We start from the raw sequence: 13,370 nt of genomic DNA on the forward strand, positions 1-13,370 counted from the left end.
GGTATAGTCCTTTCCATGACATCGCTCCATATGGGGCGATGATTTTAATTGATCGCCTCTTATGACATGGGGCGATGTAATGGCTCCTTGAAAGGAGCGATTTAATAGCCCCTTATAACAAGAGGCGATGTTATGACTCCTTGAAAGGAGCGATTTAATAGCCCCTTGCCCTAAGAGGCGATTAAATGATCCTTTATCGCTCCTTTATCGCCCCTTCTAAAGAGGAGATGATATGTCCTCTTATCCCAAGGGGCTATTTAATTAAATATCGCCTCTTCATGGCCCCTTCACTATTATATATATCTTAGTCCCTTGATGGCCCCTACATCGCTCCTACATCGCCCCTTCATCGCTCCTCCATCGCTCCTTCTCCAAATTTATATTACATTGTACTTTGATGGCCCCTACATCGCCCCTCCATCGCTCCTACATCACCCCTTCATCGCTCCTTCTTCAAATTTATATTACATTGTACTTTGATGGCCCCTACATCGCCCCTCCATCGCTCCTACATCGCCCCTTCATCGCTCCTTCTTCAAATTTATATTACATTGTACTGTGATGGCCCCTACATCGCTCCTACATCGCTCCTTCATCGCTCCTACATCGCCCCTTCTCCAAATTTATATTACATTGCAACTTGATGGCCCCTACATCGCTCCTACATCGCTCCTCCATCGCCCCTTCATCGCTCCTTCTCCAAATTTATATAACATTGCAACTTGATGGCCCCTACATCGCTGCTACATCGCTCCTCCATCGCTCCTCCATCGCTCCTACATCGCCCCTTCATCGCTCCTTCCACAAATTTATATTACATTGTACTTTGATGGCCCCTACATCTCTCCTCCATCGCTCCTCCATAGCCCCATCGCCCCTTAATAGCCCCTTACCTTAATTTATATAAAAAAGCCCCTACATAGCCTCTCCATCGCCCCTTAATAGCTCCTTACCTTAATTTTTATAACATAGCCCCTACATAGCCTCTCCATCGCCCCTTAATAGCCCCTTATCTTAATTTATATAACAAAGCCCCTACATAGCCTCTCCATCGCCCCTAATAGCCCCTTACCTTTATTTATATAACAAAGCTCCTACATAGCCTCTCCATTGCCCCTTAATAGTCCCTTACCTTAATTTATATAACATAGCTCCTACATAGCCTCTCCATCGCCCCTTAAAAGCCCATTACCTTAATTTATATAACATAGCCCCTACATAGCCTCTCCATCGCCCCTTACCTTAATTTATATAACATAGCCCCTACATAGCCTCTCCATCGCCCCTTACCTTAATTTATATAACATAGCCCCTACATCGCCCCTCCATCGCTCCTACATCGCCCCTTCATCGCTCCTTCTTCAAATTTATATTAAATTGTACTGTGATGGCCCCTACATCGCTCCTACATCGCTCCTTCATTGCTCCTACATCGCCCCTTCATCGCTCCTTCTCCAAATTTATATTACATTGCAACTTGATGGCCCCTACATCGCTCCTACATAACTCCTCCATCGCTCCTACATCGCCCCTTCATCGCTCCTTCTCCAAATTTATATTACATTGCAACTTGATGGCCCCTACATCGCTCCTCCATCGCCCCTTAATAGCCCCTTACCTTAATTTATATAACAAAGCTCCTATATGGCCTCTCTATCGCCCCTTAATAGCCACTTAATTTAATTATATAACATTGCCCCTACATAGCCTCTCCATCGCCCCTTAATAGCCCCTTACCTAAATTTATATAACAAAGCTCCTATATAGCCTCTCCATCGCCCCTTAATAGCCCCTTACCTTAATTATGTAACATAGCCCCTACATAGCCTCTCAATCGCCCCTTAATAGCCTCTTACCTTAATTTATATAACATAGCCCCTATATAGCCTCTCCATCGCCCCTTAATAGCCCCTTACCCTAATCTATATAACATAGCCCCTACAAAGCCTCTCCATCGCCCCTTAATAGCCCCTTACCTTAATCTATATAACAAAGCTCCTACATAGCCTCTCCATCGCCCCATAATAGCCTCTTACCTTAATTATGTAACATAGCCCCTACATAGCCTCTCCATCGCCCCTAAATAGCCCCTTACCCTAATTTATATAACATAGCCCCTACATAGCCTCTCCATCGCCCCTTAATAGCTCCTTACCTTAATTTATATAACATAGCCCCTACATAGCCTCTCCATCGCCCCTTACCTTAATTTATATAACATAGCCCTACATAGCCTCTCCATCGCCCCTTAATAGCCCCTTACCTTAATTTATATAGCATAGCCCCTACATAGCCTCTCCATCGCCCCTTAATAGCCTCTTACCTTAATTTATATAATCCTTACCTTAATATATATAACATAGCCCCTACATAGCCTCTCCATCGCCCCTGAATAGCCCCTTACCCTAATTTATATAACATAGCCCCTACATAGCCTCTCCATCGCCCCTTACCTTAATTTATATAACATAGCCCCTACATCGCCCCTCCATCGCTCCTACATCGCCCCTTCATCGCTCCTTCTTCAAATTTATATTAAATTGTACTGTGATGGCCCCTACATCGCTCCTACATCGCTCCTTCATTGCTCCTACATCGCCCCTTCATCGCTCCTTCTCCAAATTTATATTACATTGCAACTTGATGGCCCCTACATCGCTCCTACATAGCTCCTCCATCGCTCCTCCATCGCTCCTTCATCGCTCCTACATCGCCCCTTCATCGCTCCTTCTCCAAATTTATATTACATTGCAACTTGATGGCCCCTACATCGCTCCTCCATCGCCCCTTAATAGCCCCTTACCTTAATTTATATAACAAAGCTCCTATATGGCCTCTCTATCGCCCCTTAATAGCCACTTAATTTAATTATATAACATTGCCCCTACATAGCCTCTCCATCGCCCCTTAATAGCCCCTTACCTAAATTTATATAACAAAGCTCCTATATAGCCTCTCCATCGCCCCTTAATAGCCCCTTACCTTAATTATGTAACATAGCCCCTACATAGCCTCTCAATCGCCCCTTAATAGCCTCTTACCTTAATTTATATAACATAGCCCCTATATAGCCTCTCCATCGCCCCTTAATAGCCCCTTACCCTAATCTATATAACATAGCCCCTACAAAGCCTCTCCATCGCCCCTTAATAGCCCCTTACCTTAATCTATATAACAAAGCTCCTACATAGCCTCTCCATCGCCCCACAATAGCCTCTTACCTTAATTATGTAACATAGCCCCTACATAGCCTCTCCATCGCCCCTAAATAGCCCCTTACCCTAATTTATATAACATAGCCCCTACATAGCCTCTCCATCGCCCCTTAATAGCTCCTTACCTTAATTTATATAACATAGCCCCTACATAGCCTCTCCATCGCCCCTTAATAGCCCCTTACCTTAATTTATATAACATAGCCCTACATAGCCTCTCCATCGCCCCTTAATAGCCCCTTACCTTAATTTATATAGCATAGCCCCTACATAGCCTCTCCATCGCCCCTTAATAGCCTCTTACCTTAATTTATATAATCCTTACCTTAATATATATAACATAGCCCCTACATAGCCTCTCCATCGCCCCTAAATAGCCCCTTACCCTAATTTATATAACATAGCCCCTACATAGCCTCTCCATCGCCCCTTAATAGCCCCTTACCTTAATTTATATAACATAGCCTCTACGTAGCCTCTCCATCGCCCCTTTATAGCCCCTTACCTTAATTTATATAACATAGCCCTACATAGCCTCTCCATCGCCCCTTAATAGCCCCTTACCTTAATTTATATAGCATAGCCCCTACATAGCCTCTCCATCGCCCCTTAATAGCATCTTACCTTAATTTATATAATCCTTACCTTAATATATATAACATAGCCCCTACATAGCCTCTCCATCGCCCCTGAATAGCCCCTTACCCTAATTTATATAACATAGCCCCTACATAGCCTCTCCATCGCCCCTTAATAGCTCCTTACCTTAATTTATATAACATAGCCCCTACATAGCCTCTCCATCGCCCCTTAATAGCCCCTTACCTTAATTTATATAACATAGCCTCTACATAGCCTCTCCATCGCCCCTTAATAGCCCCTTACCTTAATTATGTAACATAGCCCCTACATAGCCTCTCAATCGCCCCTTAATAGCCCCTTACCTTAATTTATATAGCATAGCCCCTACATAGCCTCTCCATCGCCCCTTAATAGCCTCTTACCTTAATTTATATAATCCTTACCTTAATATATATAACATAGCCCCTACATAGCCTCTCCATCGCCCCTAAATAGCCCCTTACCCTAATTTATATAACATAGCCCCTACATAGCCTCTCCATCGCCCCTTAATAGCCTCTTACCTTAATTTATATAACATAGGCCCTACAAAGCATCTCCATCGCCCCTTAATAGCCCCTTACCTTAATTATATAACATAGCCCCTACATAGCCTCTCCATCGCCCCTTAATAGCCTCTTACCTTAATTTATATAACATAGCCCCTTCATAGCCTCTTCATCGCCCCTTACCTTAATTTATATAACATAGGCCCTTTATGGCTCCTGTACAGCCTCTGTAATTGTATTGCCCCTTCATTATAGAAGGTAGGGCATTAAGGTAAGGAAGGAATGTGACCCTCTACAGTTTTAAATTTAAGTTTTAAAAGGATGACAAGGATGACAACATTTATAAAAGCAAAGCTCTGAAACGGTAGAAAAAAGTTTAAAGGAAGCCTGCAAGAAATACCACGCTTTAACTGCTGAAAGACTGCCACAAGTAGACCAAATACCCCAAATTTGAAGCCTTCAGCTTCTATAACAAAAAAGTTCTAGGCATTTTAAAATGACATTTTATGTACAATGGAAATTTTGAAAGAATTGCAATGCTCATGTTGAAAACTTTAAAATTAAACTACGTGGCCTAGAAACAAAATTATAAGCTTATTTTTGTCATAAATTCAGGTTTCCAGTAACTAATTATATTTTTACAATAAAAATACCCATTTTTATAGTCAAAATCATTAAAAAAAAATAAGTTTTACTTGCGTTGTACCGAATGTACTGTAGCCAATCAGAAGGCTGAATCAGCTTAACAACCAATCACAGCTAAGCTTGTATTAGTTTACCCCTTTGTTTCCGCTATGATTTTCGTTTAAAAATGCAATTTAAATCGATTTTTTTTCATAGATTTTGACTATGAAATGTGGTGTTTTTATTGTAAAAATGTAATCAGTTACAGGCAATCTAAGTTTCTGACAAAGATAAGGTTATAATTTTATGTCTAGGCAACGTAATTTAATATTGTTTTTTCTTTTATGAGCATTGGAAATCTTTCAAAAATTCCATTGTACATAAAATGCTATTTTGAAATGCCTAGAACTTTTTTGTTATTGAAGCTGAAGGCTTATAATTTGGGGTATTGGGTCTTCTTGTGGCAGTCTTTTAGCAGTTAAAGCGTGTTATTTCTTGCAGGCGTCCTTTAATGAACATTAATAATGTAGAGTGTCAGAACTGAATAGTCAGAACATAAATTTAAAATTCGAAACAAAATTGTAAGTAAATTTATTGAGAAATTGCTAACATGCAGGAAAATGCTTAAGGACGTACTCACATTTTTTGGACTTGATTATAGATATGATTCGCTTATAACATTCTATTTTGTTGTCCTAGGAATCAGTATCCCAGAAATCAGATTAATCGGATAATTTTGATACATAAAAATTTGTTGTAAGTTAATAATTAGTATGCTTAAAATGGACGTATGGATATTCTGATAATGATTATAGACTTTCTAAATCGTACCTTTCTACTACAGGAATCACATGCCTAAATTAACGAAAATAGCTAACCGTTACGGACGTACGGACTGACCCTTAATATAGAAAAGCTTTGCTTTTAAAAAGTTAAAAAGATTTTTTGAGGGGATGGGGTAATATTTTTCTTGGGGTGAATTTTCTGGGAGGGTGGAGATACCCTCCCTCGAAATAATTATAAACCCTCTATGAACTTAAAAGAAGCTTCACTGTAAAGGAGAACCATATAGGTTCAGCGGTTAGCTTTTCTACAGACAAAAAAAAGATTACTACTTTATATAATAGGTTATGAAAAAGGAAAAAAAAGCAAGATAACAAGGATAACAACATTCACAAAAGCAAAGCTCTAAAATCAGGAGGTCAAACATAAATTTTGTTAAAATTAGCGTAAATCTATAATACAAAGTAGAATGATGTCTGTCCATCCGTCTGTCTGTCTGTCCGTCTGTCTGTCCGTCTGTCTGTCCGTCTGTCTGTCCGTCTGTCTGTCCGTCTGTCAGTCCCTTAAGATCTCGGTAACCACTGGACCGATTATATTCTACTATTCAGGGAATATACCTACTGGTCCTGTGGTGGTTTTAGGCTATTTTCTTGGGGGGTGGGATACCCCAAACCCCCCAAAAACAAAAAAATCCCCCCCCATTTTTTTTTTTGCTGAAGATTTTCTTGGTCCTATTACGAATTTCGCCAAAAAAAAATTTTATCACCTCTTGGGGCAAAGCCCCTGAGGCTAGGGGCGAATCTGCTAGTATAGAATATAGTAAAAGGGCATAATTTTATTTTTAGTATTTGATTATAATACTAAACCTTGTTGTCCTAAGAAACATTACTCCAAAACCCAGATGAATGGGACAATGATATTATACAAAAAAATGGACGTACATACTTTCTAGTAATGAATATAGTATTGTACCCAACTGTTATAGAAATCATTCTGCAAAGTTTGAAATCGATAGGATATTTATAACATGTCTAAATTAAAGAAAATGTCGTCTAACCGTTTGGACGTACGGACAAACCAATCCTTACTATAGAAAAGTTTCGCATTTAAAAAGGAAAATTATAATGAAAATATAATGAATTAATAAAATAAATATAAATAATATAATAACATAATGAAATAAAGAAAAAAAATAAACTAAGAGAATGAAATTTTTTAGTTAAATAGAATATTGAATAAGGATCATATAATGGACAAACAGACAAAGTAAGTTATAGAGCAGACTTTAAGAGAATATGCTATTACTCAAAGATTATCACGAAACCTAAGTCTTTTGAAGCATAATTGAGAGACAGACAAAATAATTTATAGACTGGATATACATATGTCATGGGAATATTCACTAAAAATCTCAACAGTCTATCTTTAACAATAGCAGAGAAAACCACATGCTTAACTTAATGAGAAGAGCAATGACGAAAGGACTAGCCCTAATTGTAGAAAAGTCTCTCTTTTAACAAAAAAAGTATTTTTTTTGGTCTGAAGCTTAAAAATTTCATAAACTGACTAAATTCTCCATTTAAGGGAAGCTTCACATAGGTCATGGGATGGTTTTTTGCTTTTTCATTTTCAGATTTAAGCCCCTAATTGGTTTAGGCTATTTTTCTGCCTCCTTACATTAAAAAGAGCGCAGCTGCAAGTGAATAAGAAAAGAGAAATATAAAAGAAGAATACATATTATCCTATTATATAAAGTAGTAAAACATAAACAAACGTTGGAGTGGACAAACCTAGGAATGGGACAATCGTCGGAGTGGACATTGCTTATGTAAAACGCAGGAGTGTCTTTTATTTTATTTATAAGATAAAAATCTTTCAAAACAAAAAAAAATCTTGAATATCTTTTCTCACAGACTGAAATTTTAAAATCAGTCTAACAGTTTTCCAAAGTAGGTAAGTTCTATCGAAAGGCAAAGGTTTGAAACAGATAGAACATTTCATTAAACTAAAACATATTTTTTTCTCACATTGTTTACAACTGTCAAATAGGTTTTTTTATATGCCTAACCCCTGCAGGGGGCTTATTTGTATATTTATATCTTAACCTAACCTAACCTGTGTAGAAATAACTAAACAAATGTTGTTGAAACCTAATTTTTAAGATATTATAGACACTTCTGCGTTTTACTTATATAATGTCCACTCCGACATTTGTCCGAAATATCCTGTGTTTGTCCACGTTAGTAAGGCTTTCTGTTCTGAAACTTAAGATCTCAATAACTACTAAACAGATTGGGCTTTCTATTTCAGGTAAGCTTAATATTTGTCTTGTAATGGCTTTAGGCTATTTTATTTTAAGTCGAGGGATGGTTTTAGGCTATTCTATTTTAAGTCCTGGGAAGGCTTTAGGCTTTTATTCATTCCCCTTTGAATACAGAGCCAATAGATGCTGGGGGCGTAGCCGCTAGTCGATATACAAAGTTTTTTTTTGTCTGTAGCAAAGGATCTCGTTTGCTGCTAAACCGATATGATGTATGTCTGTCTGTCTATACCGTAGGATCTTGCTAACCGCTGAGTACTGAGATGATTTTAAGATAGTTTATTTTTTTTCCTTATAATAAAATAACAGGATATTTGTCCATAAAAAGCGAAGCAATATCTTAATTTTTGTTGTTGGAACTGTTATTCAGTTGATTATACCAAGGATCTAAAGGAATAAGACAATGGCCGATAAATTTTTATCCATCCCTAATAACGATACACAAAATTGCAACACTACAACCAAAATATGACAAAAGTCCCCAAAGTTTTGAGCCAACGAATAAGAAAACTTCATTATAAAACTTTGGAGACTATTGTAAAAATTGCCTAATGTTTCCTTTATCCCTGAGATTATACAGACTATCCTTAAACTAATATTTACATTAAAGTAACAGGATGTTTATCAGTATCAACTGAACCGATATGCTTCTCCTTTACATTGAAGCTTATTTTACTCGCAGGAAAAGTTTTCATTTTGGGGAGGGGACTAACACTTTCAGCCCCCGGAAGGTATCACTTCCCTTAAATTCTTAACCTTCCCCCTCCCCCCCCTCTCCACCACATCTATTCATTAAAGTACTCCTAGGGTCATCTATGGGATTAGCCGTTAGTGACTTAAAAATAATTCAAGTGCAATGATATATTTACCAAATTAATACGATAATTTTGTATACATTTTTTATGAAAAAAAATTATTTTGCCAAAGGCAGCCAAAAAATAAGCAGCAAATATTTCAAAAATGCTCTGATAATCAGAGATCTACAGGGATAAGACGATTGTCGATAAAATGATATATATACATATATACAGTGTGTTTTTTTATGAGAACTTTTTTGAAAGCAATTTTACCTTACTTATAGTTATTAGAATTTAATGATTAATGGCTTATTCTCTTCTTTTTTATAACCTTTAATAGAAAAGCAAAAAATATTTCAGTTTTTATTCAAAAAGTACTGTAAATTAAAAAATTTAAAACTTAGGTGTCAACATCTAAAAATGGTTTTAGTGCATTTTTCTTATAATCTACCTTTGCAAGAATGGCTGCAAAACGCTTCAAAGTTGAGATATTGAGCTAAAAATTTATATAGATACTACTTGTGACATGTACTAGAACATTTTGAAATTTGAAGGCCATATCTCAACCAGGGAGGGAATACTGGCCCCCCAATGTACTCCCTCCATTCTTGGAAAGGGTAGAAGATTTGAGCATAAGAAAAATGCGCTAAAACCATTTCTCGTATTCATTTGAATCCGGTGGATAGGAACCGGTTCTCATCCATACGAAAAAACTATGTCTAGCATCGTATTATATCCAGCTTTCTACGAATATAGATATGTACAATCATAAGATTAAACCCAGTTTTTTTAGCCGGTGCCTTCTGCACCTCGGGGCTAAAAAACTAGTTTTAATCTCATAATTGTACTTTCTATATCCGCGGAAAGCCGTTTATAATACGATGCGAGAAATAACTATTTTAGATGTTGACACCCATGTTTTGAAATTTTGAATTTACTGTACTTTTTAAATAAAAACTGAAATATTTTTTTGCTTTTCTGTTAATGGTTATAAAAAACGAAGAGAATAAGCCATTAATCATTAAATTCTGATAACTATAAGTAGGGTAAAATTGCTTTCAAAAATGCTCTCATAAAAAAAAACACTGTATATATATGTATGTTTATATATTAATTATTCCCATTGATGATTCACAAAATTACCCCTTCTTTAGTTTAGAATTAGTGGTTGAAACATTTAGACACTCAACTTAATGAACTAAACAATCACAAAACAATAAAAAGTCCCCAAGGTTGTTAATCTAACGAATAAGAAAACGGTATTATAAAACTTTGGAGACTAGACAGCACTCTTGGATAAGCCAACTTATAACACTTTGGGAACTATCCTAATCCTCCCTGGCGAAATGACAATGAGATTTTTTGGTAAATTTGTGGCAAACTTTATTCTTAATAAATTAGCACTTGGCAAAATTATACTGGAGAGATATTTCATTGAAGAATAAATTTTTTTTTTGCCCAAACTTTTCGTCAGCCAATAATAACAGATAAGTTAAACATTGTAAAAATAATATAGTAACTTAACTCGAGTTGTCAACGGCAGAAATTAGGTCCTGAGATGGTTTTAGGCCTGGAAAGGTTTATAACAATTTTATCTGTATTTCTTAAAATAAATTAACAGAATCTTTGTCTGTATGTATGAATGTCTGTCTGTACCGAAGGATCTTGCTAACCGATGAACCAATATGGTTCTCCTTTACAGTGAAGATTCCTATAGGTCCTGAGATCGTTCTCCTTAATAGGGTAGCTTCTCATAGGTCCTGGGGAGGTTAATAACTATTTTATTTTAATCCTTATAATAAAGTAACAGGATCTTTGTCTGTATGTATGTCTGTCTGTACCTTGCTAACCACTAAACCGACATGGTTCTCCTTTACAGTGAAGCTTCCTATGGGTAATGAGATGGCTTTAGGCCATTTTATTTTTAATCCTTATAAAAAGTAACAGGATCATTGTCTGTATGTATCAAAGAAGATCGCTAACTGCAGAACCAATATGGTTCTCCTTTATAGGGTAGCTTCCAATAGATCCTGGGAAGGTGTATAACTGTTTTGAAGGAGGATATAAGGGGCTATTAAGGGGCGATGGAGAGGCTATGTAGAGGCTATGTTATATAAATTAAGGTAAGGGGCTTTTAAGTGGCGATGGAGGGCTATTAAGGGGCGATGGAGAGGCTATGTTATATAAATTAAGGTAAGGAGCTATTAAGGGGCGATGGAGAGGCTATGTAGCGGCTATGTTATATAAATTGGCTATTAAGGGGCGATAGAGAGGCTATATAGGGGCTATTTTATATAAATTAAGGTAAAGGACTATTAAGGGGCGATGGAGAGGCTATGTAGGGGCTATGTTATATAAATTAAGGTAAGGGGCTATTAAGGGGCGATGAAGAGGCTATTTAGGGGCTATGTTATATAAAATCGGGTAAGGGGCTATTAAGGGGCGATGGGGAGGCTATGTAGGAGCTATGTTATATAATTAAGGTAAGGGGATATTAAGGGGCGATGGAGAGGCTATGTAGGGGCTATGTTACATAATTAAGGTAAGGGGCTATTAAGGGGCGATGGAGAGGCTATGTAGGAGCTTTGTTATATAGATTAAGGTAAGGGGCTATTAAGGGGCGATGGAGAGGCTTTGTAGGGGCTATGTTATATAGATTAGGGTAAGGGGCTATTAAGGGGCGATGGAGAGGCTATATAGGGGCTATGTTATATAAATTAAGGTAAGAGGCTATTAAGGGGCGATTGAGAGGCTATGTAGGGGCTATGTTACATAATTAAGGTAAGGGGCTATTAAGGGGCGATGGAGAGGCTATATAGGAGCTTTGTTATATAAATTTAGGTAAGGGGCTATTAAGGGGCGATGGAGAGGCTATGTAGGGGCAATGTTATATAATTAAATTAAGTGGCTATTAAGGGGCGATAGAGAGGCCATATAGGAGCTTTGTTATATAAATTAAGGTAAGGGGCTATTAAGGGGCGATGGAGGAGCGATGTAGGGGCCATCAAGTTGCAATGTAATATAAATTTGGAGAAGGAGCGATGAAGGGGCGATGTAGGAGCGATGAAGGAGCGATGGAGGAGCGATGGAGGAGCTATGTAGGAGCGATGTAGGGGCCATCAAGTTGCAATGTAATATAAATTTGGAGAAGGAGCGATGAAGGGGCGATGTAGGAGCAATGAAGGAGCGATGTAGGAGCGATGTAGGGGCCATCACAGTACAATTTAATATAAATTTGGAGAAGGAGCGATGAAGGAGCGATGTAGGAGCGATGGAGGGGCGATGTAGGGGCCATCAAAGTACAATGTAATATAAATTTGGAGAAGGAGCGATGAAGGGGCGATGTAGGAGCGATGAAGGAGCGATGTAGGAGCGATGTAGGAGTGATGTAGGAGCGATGTAGGGGCCATCACAGTACAATTTAATATAAATTTGGAGAAGGAGCGATGTAGGAGCGATGGAGGGGCGATGTAGGAGCGATGGAGGGGCGATGTAGGAGCCATCAAAGTACAATGTAATATAAATTTGGAGAAGGAGCGATGAAGGAGCAATGGAGGGGCGATGTAGGAGCGATGGAGGGGCAATGGAGGGGCGATGTAGGGGCCATCAAAGTTCAATGTAATATAAATTTGGAGAAGGAGCGATGAAGGGGCGATGTAGGAGCGATGAAGGAGCGATGTAGGAGCGATGTAGGAGCGATGTAGGAGCGATGTAGGGGCCATCACAGTACAATTTAATATAAATTTGGAGAAGGAGCGATGTAGGAGCGATGGAGGGGCGATGTAGGAGCGATGAAGGAGCGATGTAGCAGCGATGTAGGGGCCATCAAGTTGCAATGTAATATAAATTTGGAGAAGGAGCGATGAAGGGGCGATGTAGGAGCGATGAAGGAGCGATGTAGGGGCCATCACAGTACAATTTAATATAAATTTGGAGAAGGAGCGATGTAGGAGCGATGTAGGGGCCATCACAGTACAATTTAATATAAATTTGGAGAAGGAGCGATGAAGGAGCGATGTAGGAGCGATGTAGGGGCGATGTAGGAGCGATGTAGGGGCCATCAAAGTACAATGTAATATAAATTTGGAGAAGGGGCGATGGAGGAGCGATGTAGGGGCCATCAAGTGGGTTGTTATATAAATTAAGGTAAGGGACTACGGAGGGGCGATGGAGAGGCTATGAAGGAGCCATCATGGGGCTATAGCATAGCCTCTTATCATAAGAGGCGATATTAACGCCCCTTCAAAGGAGCTATTAAGAGGCCATGAAGGAGCTATAGCATAGCCTCTTATCATAAGAGGCGATATGAACGCTCCTTAAAAGGGGCTATCACATCGCTCCATATGATAAGAAGCTATGCTATAGCTCCTTGAAGGAGCTATAGAAAATCATCGCCCCATATGGAGCGATGTCATGGAAAGGACTATACCCGAAATAACTATTCTCATTTAGTTTTTTCGTAGAGCTCCAAATCTATAACAAAATTTTCCGTTTGACAGAT

General features: G+C 38.5%; 1 protein-coding gene across 1 annotated transcript in view; it reads left to right on the forward strand.

Moving 5' to 3' along the window:
• LOC145327472 (soluble guanylate cyclase 88E-like) overlaps window positions 1-13,370 on the forward strand; it is a 38,596-nt gene that overhangs the window by 11,268 nt on the left and 13,958 nt on the right. The window lies entirely within an intron of this gene.

The sequence above is a fragment of the Acartia tonsa genome, chromosome 9 (genome assembly GCF_053477335.1).
Source record: "Acartia tonsa isolate MP-2025a chromosome 9, ASM5347733v1, whole genome shotgun sequence".
Lineage (NCBI taxonomy): Eukaryota > Metazoa > Arthropoda > Copepoda > Calanoida > Acartiidae > Acartia > Acartia tonsa.